The sequence below is a fragment of the Sus scrofa genome, chromosome 15, assembly GCF_000003025.6.
Source record: "Sus scrofa isolate TJ Tabasco breed Duroc chromosome 15, Sscrofa11.1, whole genome shotgun sequence".
NCBI classification, from domain to species: Eukaryota; Metazoa; Chordata; class Mammalia; order Artiodactyla; family Suidae; genus Sus; species Sus scrofa.
Genome location: NC_010457.5, coordinates 131,692,403 through 131,705,268, shown reverse-complemented (window position 1 = coordinate 131,705,268; position 12,866 = coordinate 131,692,403).

Here is a 12,866-nt window from a genome sequence, read left to right as displayed (position 1 = left end):
TATCACTTGACAGTTATATGTTAATTACAGTGGAGAGATTCGTCAGATGAGACCTCAATTAAAGGATCAAAATTAGACTCACAAATAATGGGACAAACTAACATTATGTGCTTCCTGATGTGAAATACTAGGAAGGACACAGCATCACCTAAGTAGTATTCTTGCCAAAAACAGTTCATCGGAATTACATCATGAGGAAGCAATTAGGCAAATAGAAATTGGGGAACAGTCCATAAGACTTAAAAAATGTCAATGTCATGAGAGACAAAAAAGGGTTGTGGGGGGATGAAAAAATATATTAAAATTATATAAAAAATATTAAAATTAGATGAAAAAATATATTAAACGGTCAAATGCACTCTGTGAATCTTGATTGGCTATAGGATACTACTTTTTAAAAATAGATGAGAAAACAGTTTGGAAATATTTGGGGAAATTTGAATAAAGATGATTAGATAATATTATTGTGTCCATGGTAAATTTCTTGATTGTGATGATGGTATAGCGGTTATACAACAGAATATTCTTCCTTTAGTGGATGCAGGTGAAGTATTTCGGGGTGAAAGTGACCTTATGTTTGCAACTTACTTTCAAATGGATCAACAAAAATATGTGAACGTGTGTGTGTGCGCGCGCGTGAGTGTATAAAATTTGTAACAGGTACATGAGAATTTGTCTTTCAATTTTTCTGCAAGTTTGATCCTTTAAAAAATAAGCTGGGGATAAAACAGCTTTCAGATGAATGCTAGAATAAGACCCACTGGCCTAGGCACTGGGACTCAAGAATTAGAGAGCTTCTGGTTTAATGACACAGGAAAAATCTTTTCTGGCTGCAGTTTACTGTGTGCCTCCTTTGTGGCTATCTGGTTTACCTAGAGGAAGTGTAATTATTCTCTGCCCTTGAATTGTATTTAGTTTTGCTTACGGTTATAAGAAAATTTCCATTGCGTTGACCTTTAATCAGCCCTTGAGTAGTGATACCACTCACGTGCTACTAAATTTAGATCCAGGGACTGTTTTGAACAGGAAAAGTGTAGTGAGAAAGAGCCTGAGTTTAGCTTGCAGGGGTTTCACAGTTGGGTCTGGAGACTAAGGAGTCTGTGTGTAAACAAGAGCAAGGAGTCTGTCTACTTCTCTCCCTAAGAGCATCTGATGGATCATCACCGACCCCCATGACAAGGACTCAGACTTGTGATCACATCATAGCAAGTAGGAAACATAGAAAGTAGAAAATTAAGATCTTTTTTTATTGGGTGATCCCTAAAGAAATAACAGGTAATCATTAGACAACTTACTGGGTAACGTGGTTTGTATTGTCCTACGTGATTCTCAGTAGAGGACTGTGAGTTAGTCTTTTTTTTTTGCCACTCAAAGCAGTTGGAGATGATCACTGCACCAAAAAGATGAATGAATGGGGATGCCACCTCTGGAGGACAGAGGAAATTGTTGTCACAGAGTAAAAGAAGCGTGGGGGGATTCGAATGATGGATTGGTCACTAACCACAATCACGTCAAGGAATGACCCATTAGTTTCCTTTCAGTCGCCAATTCCAATTGTTTGATGTGGACTCCTCGAATATTAAGAAGGATTCTTGACTCAGGGAGAAAGAGAGCAGTAATCAATTAGTGAAGTCTCATTTTCATTTCTTTTTTTTGGACATGCGGAAGTTCCTGGCCAGAGATTGAACCCAAGCCATAGCAATAACTCGAGCCATAGCAGTGACAACCACGGGTCCTTTAACTGCTAGACCACCAGGGAACGCCTGTTTTGATTTTTTGGAAGAGTATAATGGTATGCCTATCACGTTTGCTATCTTTGAATTCCCATCACAAACTAAATTGGATGCTTGAAAAACACAAAGCCTTCAAAAAAACATTACTTATCAAAGTAATGGCTGTAACAATAGCTAATATTCATTAAGCACTTACAGTGGACCGGACAGTAATCTAAGTGCTTTGTATTAACTCATTTAATCCTCACCACAATTTGATGCGGTAAATTCTATTATTATCATCCCCATGTTACACACAAGGAAATGAAGTCATCTTTGGGGCTTTGCTCACCTTCTCAGTATGGCCTTTTCTGGTCACTGGTTCAGATTCCATCCTGTCCTTGTCCCTCCCAATCTCCCTTCCCTGCCTTAATTTTCTCCTTGGTACCTGTCACCACCTAACACTCTCTGTGTGTCTGTCTCTTCTCATTAGAATATGAGCTATGGAGGGCAGGGATTTTTGGTTATTTTGTTTAGCTACTATATTTCTAGGACACTGGCACTTAGTTGGTACTCAACCAATAGTTGTGGAATGAGAGAATGAGGCTTAAAGGAGTTAAGCACTTTACCAAAGGTTAGGCAGCTACTTGGTGAAAGGTGGGTGCTGGGGAGGTCTTATGGTTGCCCGTCAGGAAGTTGAAAAGGATGCCGAATATGACACGAAGAGCCCCAGAAGCTACAGAGAACCTGAGGTTTGTAGATTTGGGGAGTCAAATGGAAAGGGAACAGCTAGTCTTTAAGGCAAAGAAGCTTCCAAAAGGACAGAGCAGGTGCACCCTATGAGGAGCTAGGTAATAGCAGCCTGCTGGGATAGAGATGAAAAACCAAATCCTACCTCCCAGACAGGCACCCAGAGCCATTTCAGGGTCCAGGCTAGCCACAGATGCACCCCATCTCCAAAGAATTTTTGGCTCAAGAGAAAATAGGTTGGGAGATGTTGTCTGTGGACAGAAACTACCAGACGGATTCTGCCAATGATGTGGAAAGATGGGAAGATTGTTGTCTTAAAGCTAATTTTTATTTTATTTAAATTTTTTATTAGAGTATAGTTGATTTACAATGTTCTGACAATTTCTGATGTACAGCAAAGTGACCCAGTCATACATATATATACATTCTTTGAAAGCTAATTTTTTTTTTCGCTTTTTAAGGCCCACACCCATGGCATATGGAAGTTCCCAGGCTAGGGTTCAAACTGGAGCTGCAGTTGCCAGCCTAACGCAGCCGCAACAGCATGGGATCTGAGCCGTGTCTGCAACCCACACCATGGCTCACGGCAACACTGGATCCTTAACCCCCTGAGCAAGGCCAGGGGTACTGGTCAGCCCCCTGGATACTAGTCAGGTTGCTGTCCTGCTGAGCCACAATGGGACCTCTGAAAGCTAATTTTTAAAATCAACAGATAATGGACCATAAAAAAACCATAAGCCAAATAAATCCCTGTCAGGAGACAGAAGGGCTCCCAAGCCAGAGCAACGGCTTGGTTGTCACTGCAGAAACACTGAAAAAAGATTGTTATGGGCCAGACAATTGGCAGTGGCATCTGCATTCTGTTAGGGGGTGGGGTTGGGGCTAGGGAGGACCAGGACAGGGGATGCACAGAGCCTACCTGGTGCCAGGGGCAGCTGTTGGGGACAAAATTGTGGAGCTGTGTAATACGAGCTGTGAAACAGTCAAGTCACAGAACTTGTGCAGAAGCTTTCTGGTTATGACTTGTCTTCCTGGTTGTCTTGGTTCAAGAGACATACAGTGCTACAGTCAGAAGCTAGTGGCCTGCAGCCTCGGGGGCTGTGGTTCTCAGAATGAGCTTGGCTAAGGTGAGCATACTCCATGAGACCACTGGACAAAGCCAAGGGCTTGCCCTGGGGATTCCCCAGGGGCAGATGGTTCCAGGAGACCTGGGGGACTGCCACTCTGCTCTTCCTGGTCGTGCACCCTTTCCATACTGATGGTCTTTGACAAGGTCTATACTGGGTATGTGTATCCCGGATGTTTCCAGCCTCTATGGCTTCCTGGCTGATCTTTGCCTCTTAATTCCCTCCTTACCATCCCAGGGACCCTGGATACGCAGACTTTTACTAGGGTCTCTTTTCCCCATAGTGTCTGGGAAGCCGTATTAGTTTCCTGTGGCTGCTATAACAAATGACCGTGTGTGGAGTGGCTTAAAACCACACGCATTTATTATCTCACAGTTCTGCAAGTTAGAAGTCCAACACAAGTCTCATGGGGGTAAAATCAAGATGGTGGTGGGGCTGCATTCCTTTTGGAGGCTCCAGGTCAGAACCTGTGTCCTTGTCTTCTCCAGCTTCCTGAGGCTGCTCTGCCCACTGTCCTTAACTCATGGCCCCCTCCTTCATCTTCAAAGCCAGCGAGAGTGTGTTGGGTCTTTTTCCCATCATATATCTCTGACTTTCACTTTTGCGTCCCTCTTCTACTCTTAAGAACTCTTGTGTTTGCATGGGGCCCACCTGGATAATTCAGGATGCGCTCCCCGTTTTTAGGGCTGGTTGATTAGCAATATTATTTCTATCTGTAAACTTAATTCCCTTTGCCATGTACCTTAACATTCACGGGGGATTAGTGCATGGACATCGTTGGGGGAGCCATTATCCAGCCCACACCCGGAGGCCTGAGGAATGTTCCAGAATCCACAGAACATTCCTGGCTGCTGTTGATCACCTTAGTCTCTCCTTCCTCACCTCTGGTTACCTCAGACCTAGCTTCCCTGGGGGGGCTTATTTTCCCCGAGCCACTGCACCCCAAGTATGGGTCTAGGCATCACCTCAATTTCTCAAAGCCCAGTTAAAATAGGATGAAAAAAAAAAAACCACTGTAACAATGGACACAGAAGTCCTCTTAGCTGAGGAAACACCTTGACAGCTGTCAGGGCAGAAGTTGGACCTAAGGATGTGGGTGTCAGCACGAAACTGGGCCACAACTCAAAGGCTCCAGATGCTCTGTGGGAGGTAATATGATGAGAGAGAAAAGTCGGGGACGCAGTGGGGTAAGAAGAGCCTGCAAGGAAGAGGCTGGGGTCTGTGTGGGGGCAAGCCAGAGACCATTCCCCAGGGACAGGGTGACTGAGGGCCATTTTAGCTGTGGGATAAGCTAAAATGTTGCTGTGACATTGTGTTTCTCTGACCTGAGTCCTCCCACCTCTCTGTAGCCTCCAGATTAAAAACAATTCGCAGGACACTCACAACTGTCTGTGGGTTGGGGGGGCTTGTTGGAACTCTGGGATGAGGCTGATAGCATGGTGCCAGAGGGCACCAAGGAGATGTCGGCCAGCCCTGCTCTGGGAGCTCCTAGAAAACTTGGAAGGGCTTTGGTTATCCTTCATCCTGGGAACAGGACATCCCAGGGAGGGCTTTGTCCTTCTGCAACCCCTTGAGGTCCAGGTGAGCCAATCTCATCTAGAGCTCAAGGGCTGGTGAGACCCCAGGTGACTTCTGGAGCTCACAGCTAAGCCAGGTTGTGCCTTTTAATCACATGCTACTAAAGGCTTGGGAATAGCAGGAGAGCATTCTAGCACAGAGGACATGCAAAGCGGTACCTGGTTTGCCAGCTCCCAACACCCCAAGTGGTGCCTCGCCGAGGTCCCCTTCTCTCTGCAGACCTTAGCCTATTGTCTTCTGGGAGATTTCCCTTTGACCATGTTGTTTCTACCAGGAGTCTTCCCTCTCAAACTTCTGGGCTGAAAAAAATTCTTTCTTACTCCCAGTCTCAGGATCTCAGGCAGCTCCAAGTTGAAAGTGGCACAAAGGACGTCTGGTCAACATTTATGTTTCTCTGGGTCAAAGGGCAAGCTATTTTTAAGGCTTTTTATTGGTGTTGCCAAATTTCCCTCCAGAAACTGTGTGAGGATGTCCTTCTCCCTGGACTTCTGCCAGCACTAAGAAATGCCGTTTAATAAATCTCTGCTGATTTGATAGGAAAAAAAAAATATTTTCATTTTTAGTTCTTTGATTACATGTGAAGAGGTGTTTTAAAAATATGCACATTATCTCTTTTGAAGGGGATGAGTCATAACGAAAAGCCTATTTCAAATGTCACCAAATCTTTCTTTAGATGTAAGAAAACATTTCAGTTCATATGAGCAAAGGAAGGTATTGTGATCTATGCAATTTGCATTATGAGAATTGAGGCTGGGGGAGGGGAAAGGAAAAAAACAAGAGAAAAGGCTGGGAAGAGGGAAAAGGGAAGAGCACAAGAAGTAAAAGTGGGAAGAAGAGATAAAAAGGAAAAAACTCTAACATTTCTTTGCACGTTATCACAGGTGCCTTGCCTAGGAGACAGGCTAGTGGGTGGTGGTTAAAATGAGCCCCACTTGGCTGACGGTGCACTCTTCCACTTCCAGGCCAGCAACTCTCCCACTGTGACCTCAGGACACTGTTACACTATTAAAAAGTATTAAGGTCCTCCCAAAGCTTCTATTTATGTAGATTATATATAAATCAGTATTTTGATATCAGAAATTAAGACAGAAAAGTCTAAAAATATTCCCACAACATTTTTATGAAAAAATAATTTTATTTTCTAAAACAGAAAAATTAGAAGAGAGGAATTATTTTTATAGTTTCCCAAGTGTCTCTGATGTCTGGCTTAATAAAAGATGGTTAAATTTTCCTTTCTGCTTCTGCTTTCAGTCTGTTGTGATACTGCACATCACCTAGCCTCTGGGAAAATCCTCCATACACTGATGAGAGGAAGTTTGTGGAAAAGGCTAATAATATCTTACATTATTAAAAAATGCTTTTTGGCTTTGTGTGTTCCCTAAAAGTGTCTTAGGACCCCCTCTCCCCCCAGGAGTTCCTGGACCACATTTAGAGAACCACACTTTTGAGGTCCAGGCAGCAGGGACTGATACAAACCTCCTCCCTCCTCCCTAGGAAGGGATATCTAAAATATATATCAATGCCGTGGCTCTGGTGTAGGCCAGCGGCTACAGCTGCGATTAGACCTCTAGCCTGGGAACCCCCATGTGCCATGGGTGCAGACCTAAGAAAGACAAACACACACACAAATATCATTGAAAACAATGCCCTTTGCAATGATTCTTCTTTAGGGGATGTATTTAAAACAATAATCCCTCCAAAAGGAAAAATTGTCCAAATGATCTACAATTGGAGAACAGTTTAAATAAATGCTGGTATATAAACTTAATAAAACATTTTGTGATTTAAAAATTGAGTTATGGGGGGAGAGACCAAGATAGTGGCATAGGAAAATCTTGAGTTCACCTCCCATGGGCATATCAAAATTACAACTATTTACAGATAAGTATCAATGAGAATGGCATAAAGACTAGCAGAGATTTTCCACAACTAAAGATATAAAGAGGCCAGAAGATCTAAACAGACAATTCTCCAAAGAAGACATATGGATGGACAAAAAGCACATGAAAAGATGTTCAACATCATTCATTATTAGAGAAATGCAAATCAAAACCAGTATGAGGTACCACCTTACACCATCATCAAAAAGTCTACAAACAGAAGTTCCCATCGTGGTGCAGTGGAAATGAATCTGACTAGGAACCATGAGGTTGTGGGTTCAATCCCTGGACTCGCTCAGTGGGTTAAGGATCCGGGGTTGCCATTAGCTGTGGCGAGGATCTGGCATTGCTGTGGCTGTGATGTAGGCTGGCAGCTGTAGCTCCAATTAGACCCCCTAGCCTGGGAGCCTCCATATGCCACAGGTGCAGCCCTGAAAAGAAAAAAGACAAAAAAAAAAAAAAAAAGTCTACAAACAATAAGTGCTGGAGAGGATATGGAGAAAAAGGAACACTAGTACACTATTGGTGGGATTGTAAATTGGTGCAACCACTGTGGAAAACAGTACAGAGATTCCTCAGAAAACTAAAAATAGAACTACCATTTGATCCAGCGATTCCACTCCTGGGCATCTATCCAGAGAAAACCATGACTCAAAAAGACACATGTAGTCCAAGGTTCACTGCAGCACTATTTGCAATAGCCAAGACATGGAAACAACCTAAATGTCCATCAACAGAGGAGTGGATCAAGAAGATGTGGTACATACACAATGGAATATTACTCAGTCATTAAAAGGAGCAAAATACCAGCATTTTTAGCAACATGGATGGACCCAGAAATTATCATGCTAAGTGAAGTCAGTCAGACAATGAGACACCAATATCAAATGTATTGCTGACATGTGGAATCTGAAAAATGACACAATGAATTTCTTTGCATAACAGATACTGACTCACAGACTTTGGAAAACTTATGGTTTCCAAAGGAGACAGTTTTGGGGTGGGGGGATGCGCTGGGGGTGTGGGATGGAAATCCTATTAAATTGGATTGTGATGATCATTGTACAACTATAAATGTAATAAATTCATTGAGTAATAAAAAAAGTTAAAAAAAGATATAAAGAGGCAACCACAATGAGATAGATAGGAAGGGTGGAGACGTACTATATTCAAGACCCACTTCCTCAGCTAGGTGACCCACAAATAGGAGGACTATTATAATTGCAGAGGTTCTACCCAAGGAGTGAGGCATTCAAGTCACACATCAGCCTCCCCAGCCTGGGGTCCTGAATTGGGGAGATAAGCTCCCAGAATGTCCAGCTTGAAGGCCAGCAGGGCTTGTGTATGGGACAACTGGGAGGCTGTAGGAAACACACTCTGCTTTTTAAAGGGTGCACACAAAATCCACATACTCTGAGATCAAGCAGAGGCAGTAGTAATCAAGGAGCCTGGCTCACACGCACTTGTTTTTGGAGAGCCTCCTGGAGAGGAAAGAGGCAACTGGGACTCCCCCCAGGGACATAAATGCTGGTTACAGCCCTTTTCAGGAGCTCAATATACCATGAACATGCTGGCACTGGTAAGGATCATGTTGGACTCCTCCCTCTAGGCTATTATCCCTGGCGGCTTACCTGCATACCAACCCACTGGTACCAGTCCTGGGAACCCCAAGGCCAGTCAGTCAGCCCATAGAGCTCCAGCCTCAACCACCAACAAGACAACACCAGCTGTGGGGTCCTAGCCTCTAAGCCAATCATCTCAGGACCTGGATCCACCCACCTGTAGGCAGCACCAGCCCTGGGACCCCCTAGCCTCCATAGACTGCTGAACCAGGACTCAGCCCAGCAGCAGTTGGCAGCTGCCACACAAGACAGGGCCTGGCAGTCTGTGCTTGGGGCCAGCCCCACCTATCAGCAGGCCACACAGAAGGGTCCATACAGCCTACACAGGAGACACCCCTAGAATATATAGCTCTACTGACCAGAGAGGAGTGTGTTGCTGGGCCCCATAGGATAGCTCCTACATAAGGCCACTTCTCCAGGACTGGAAAACATAACAGACCTACCTAATACATAGAAGTAAAAACAGAATTAGGCAGAATGAGGTAGCAGAGGAATGTATTCCAAATGAAGGAAAAATATAAAACCCCAGAAGAAGAACTAAAAGAAGTGAAGACAGGAAGCCTTCCCAATAAAGAATTCAAGGTAAGGATCATAAAGGTGTTCAACAAACTCAGGAGAAGAATGAATGAACAGAGTGAGAACTTAACAAAGAAGAACCAAAGAGCACTGAATACAAGAACTGAAATTAAAAATACATTGGAGGAAGTTCCCATTGTGGCTCAGCAGTAATGAGCCCGGCTAGTATCCATGAGGATGTGGGTTCAATCCCTAGCCTCACTCAGTGGGTTAAGGATCTGGCATTGCCATGAGCTGTGTAGGTCACAGATGCAGCTCAGATCCTGTGTCACTGTGGCTGCAGTGTAGGCCGGCAGGTATGACCCTCTAGCCAGGGAACTTCCATATGCTGCAGACTCAGCCCTAAAAGGCAAAAAACAAAAACAAAAACAAACAAAAGACACTGGAAGGAATCAATAGTAGAATAGATGAATCATTGGAATGGATCAGTGGATTGGAAGACAGAATAGTGAAAATCACCTAAGCTGATAAGAAAAAAAAAATCTTTAAAAAGAGGACAAATTAAGAGACCTCTAGGACAATATCAAACATACTAACATTCACATTATAGGGGTCCCAGAAGGAGGAGAGAGAGAGAAAGGGGCAAAGAACTTATTAAAAGATATAATAGCCAAAAACTTCCCTAACTTGGGAAAAGAGACAGACACCTAGGTCCAAGAAGCACAGAGTCCCAAACAAGATGAACCACAAAAGAACCATACCAAGATACATTGTAGTTAAAATGACAAAAATTAAAGAGAGAATTTTAAAAGCAGTAAGGGAAAAGTAATGTGTTAAGTATCAGGGAAAGCCCATAAGATCATCGGTTGACTTTTCAGCAGAAGGGAGTGGCATGATATATTTAAAGTGATGAAAAGAAAAAGCCTAAAGCCAAAAATACCCTAAGTAGCAAGGCTATCATTCCAATTTGAAGAAGAGACAGGTTTTTTTTTTAAGATAAAGTGTTTTACAGACCAGCAAAAGCTAAGAGTTCAGCATCACTACACAGGTTTTATAAGAAATGTGAAAGGGACTTTTTAAGGGGAAAAGAAAAGACTACAACTAGAAATATGAAAGTTGTAAAGGGAAAAATCTCATTGGTAAAGGCAAATATACAGTAAAGGTAGTAGATCACCTATAAAGCTTGTAGGAAGGTTAAAAAATCAGAGTAGTAGAATCATCTATATCCACATAATAGGTAAATAAAGGATACATAAAAACAAAAAGATGTAAAATGTGGTATCAGAAATATTAAATATGGCGATGGGGAGTAAAAATTCTGGGTTGTATGTGTGTGTGTGTATGTGTGTATAAAACACCATGGTAACCACAAACCAAAAATATATACCAGATACAGGTGAAAAAAGGAAAAGTTCAAATATAACACTAAAGATTGTCATCAAATCATAACAGGAGAGAACAAAATAAGAACTAAAAAAGAACTACAAAAGTCTGAAAACAATTAACAAAATGGCAATAGAAACATACCCATTAATAATTACTTTAAATATAAATGGACTAGAGGCTCAGATCAAAAGACAGAGTGGCTAAATGAATTAGAAAACTAAGCCCCACCTGCAAGAGACACACTTCAGATCTAAAGACCCACAAGAGTGAAAGCACGGTGATGGAAAAAGGTACTCCATGCAAATGGAAATGAAAAGGAAGCCTAGGTAGCAATACTTATATTGGACAAAATGTATTTTTTTTTGTCTTTTGTCTTTTTTGTTGTTGTTGTTGTTGTTGCTATTTCTTGGGCTGCTCCCGCGGCATATGGAGGTTCCCAGGCTAGGGGTCGAATTGGAGCTGTAGCCACCGGCCTACGCCAGAGCCACAGCAAAGCGGGATCCGAGCCGCGTCTGCAACCTACACTACAGCTCACGGCAACGCCGGATCGTTAACCCACTGAGCAAGGGCAGGGACCGAACCTGCAACCTCATGGTTCCTAGTCGGATTCGTTAACCACTGTGCCACGACGGGAACTCCCGGACAAAATGTATTTTGAGACAAAGGGAGATAAAGGAGGACATTACATAATGATAAAGGAATACATCCAAAAGGAAGATACTACAATTGTAAATATATATGCACTAAACATAAGAGCACTTAAATACATAAAGCAAGTATTAACAAACATAAAGGGAGAAAGTAATAGTAACACAATAATGGTAAGGACCTTTAACACCCTGCAAACATAAAGGACAGATCATCCAGACAGAAAATCAATAAGGAATGACTGATACATTACACCAGATGGACTTAATAGATACATATAAAACATTTTCTCCAAAAGCAGCAGAATGTACATTCTTTTCAAGTGCACATAGAATATTTTCCAGGATAGATCACATGGTAGCCCACAAAATAAATTTCAATAAGTTTGAGATTGAAATCATTTCAAGCATCTTTTCCAACCATGATGCTATGAGACTAGAAATCAACTACAAAACAAACAAACAAACAAACAAACAAAAACAAAACTCCACATACATGTGGATCCAAAACAATATGCTACTAAACAACCATTGGGTCAATGAAGAAATCAAAGAGGAAATAAAATGATACCTGGAGACAAATGAAAATGGATTCACAACGATCCAAAATCTGTGGGAAACATCAAAAGCAGTTCTAAGAAAGAGGTTTATAGCAAAAAAAAAGCCTATGTCAGGAAACAAGAAGATTATCAAATAAACAGTCTAATATTACACCTAAAAGAACTAGAAATGAACAAGCAAAACCCAAAGTTAATAGAAGGAAAGAAATGATAAAGATCAAAGCAGGAAAAAATGAAATACAGATTTAAAAATAGAAAAGATTAGTGAAACTAAGAGTCAGTTCTTTGAAAAGATGAGCAAAATTGATAAACCTTTAGCCAGATATCTCAAGGAAAGAAAAGAGAGAGCCCAAATAAAAAGTCAGAAATGAAAAAGAAGTTACAACTGACACCACAGAAATATAAAGGATCATAAATGATTACCACAAATAACTATATGCCAATAAAATGGATAACCTAGAAGAAATGGGAAAATACCTAGAAAGGTACAATCTCCCAAGACTCCATCAGGAAAAAATAGAAAATTGGAAGAAACCTATTACCAGTAATGAAGTCGAGTCAGTAAAAATAATAAAGAAAACTACCAACAAACAGAAGTCCAGGACCAGATGGCTTCACAGGTGAATTCTACCAAATATTCAAAGAAACGTTACCACAGATCTTTCTCAAGCTATTCCAAAAAATCGAAGAGGAAGGAACACTTCCAAACTCATTTTATGAGGCCAGTATCACCCTGATTCCAAAACCAGAGAGACCACAAAAAAGAAAATGACAGGCTAGTATTACTGATGAACATAGCTGCAAAAATTCTCCACAAAATATTAGCAAACCAAATTCAATAATACATTAAAGGATCATGAACCATGATCAAGGGGGAGTTATCCCGGGGATGTGAAGATTGTTCAATATCCACAAATCAAGCAATGGGATAACCATGTTAACAAATTGAAGAACAAAAATGATATGATCATCTCGATAGATGTGCAGAAAAAGCTTTGAAAAATTCAACATTCCTTTATGATAAAAACTCTCCATAAAGTGGGTTTAGAGAGAACACACCTCAATGTAATAAAGGCCGTACAGGATAA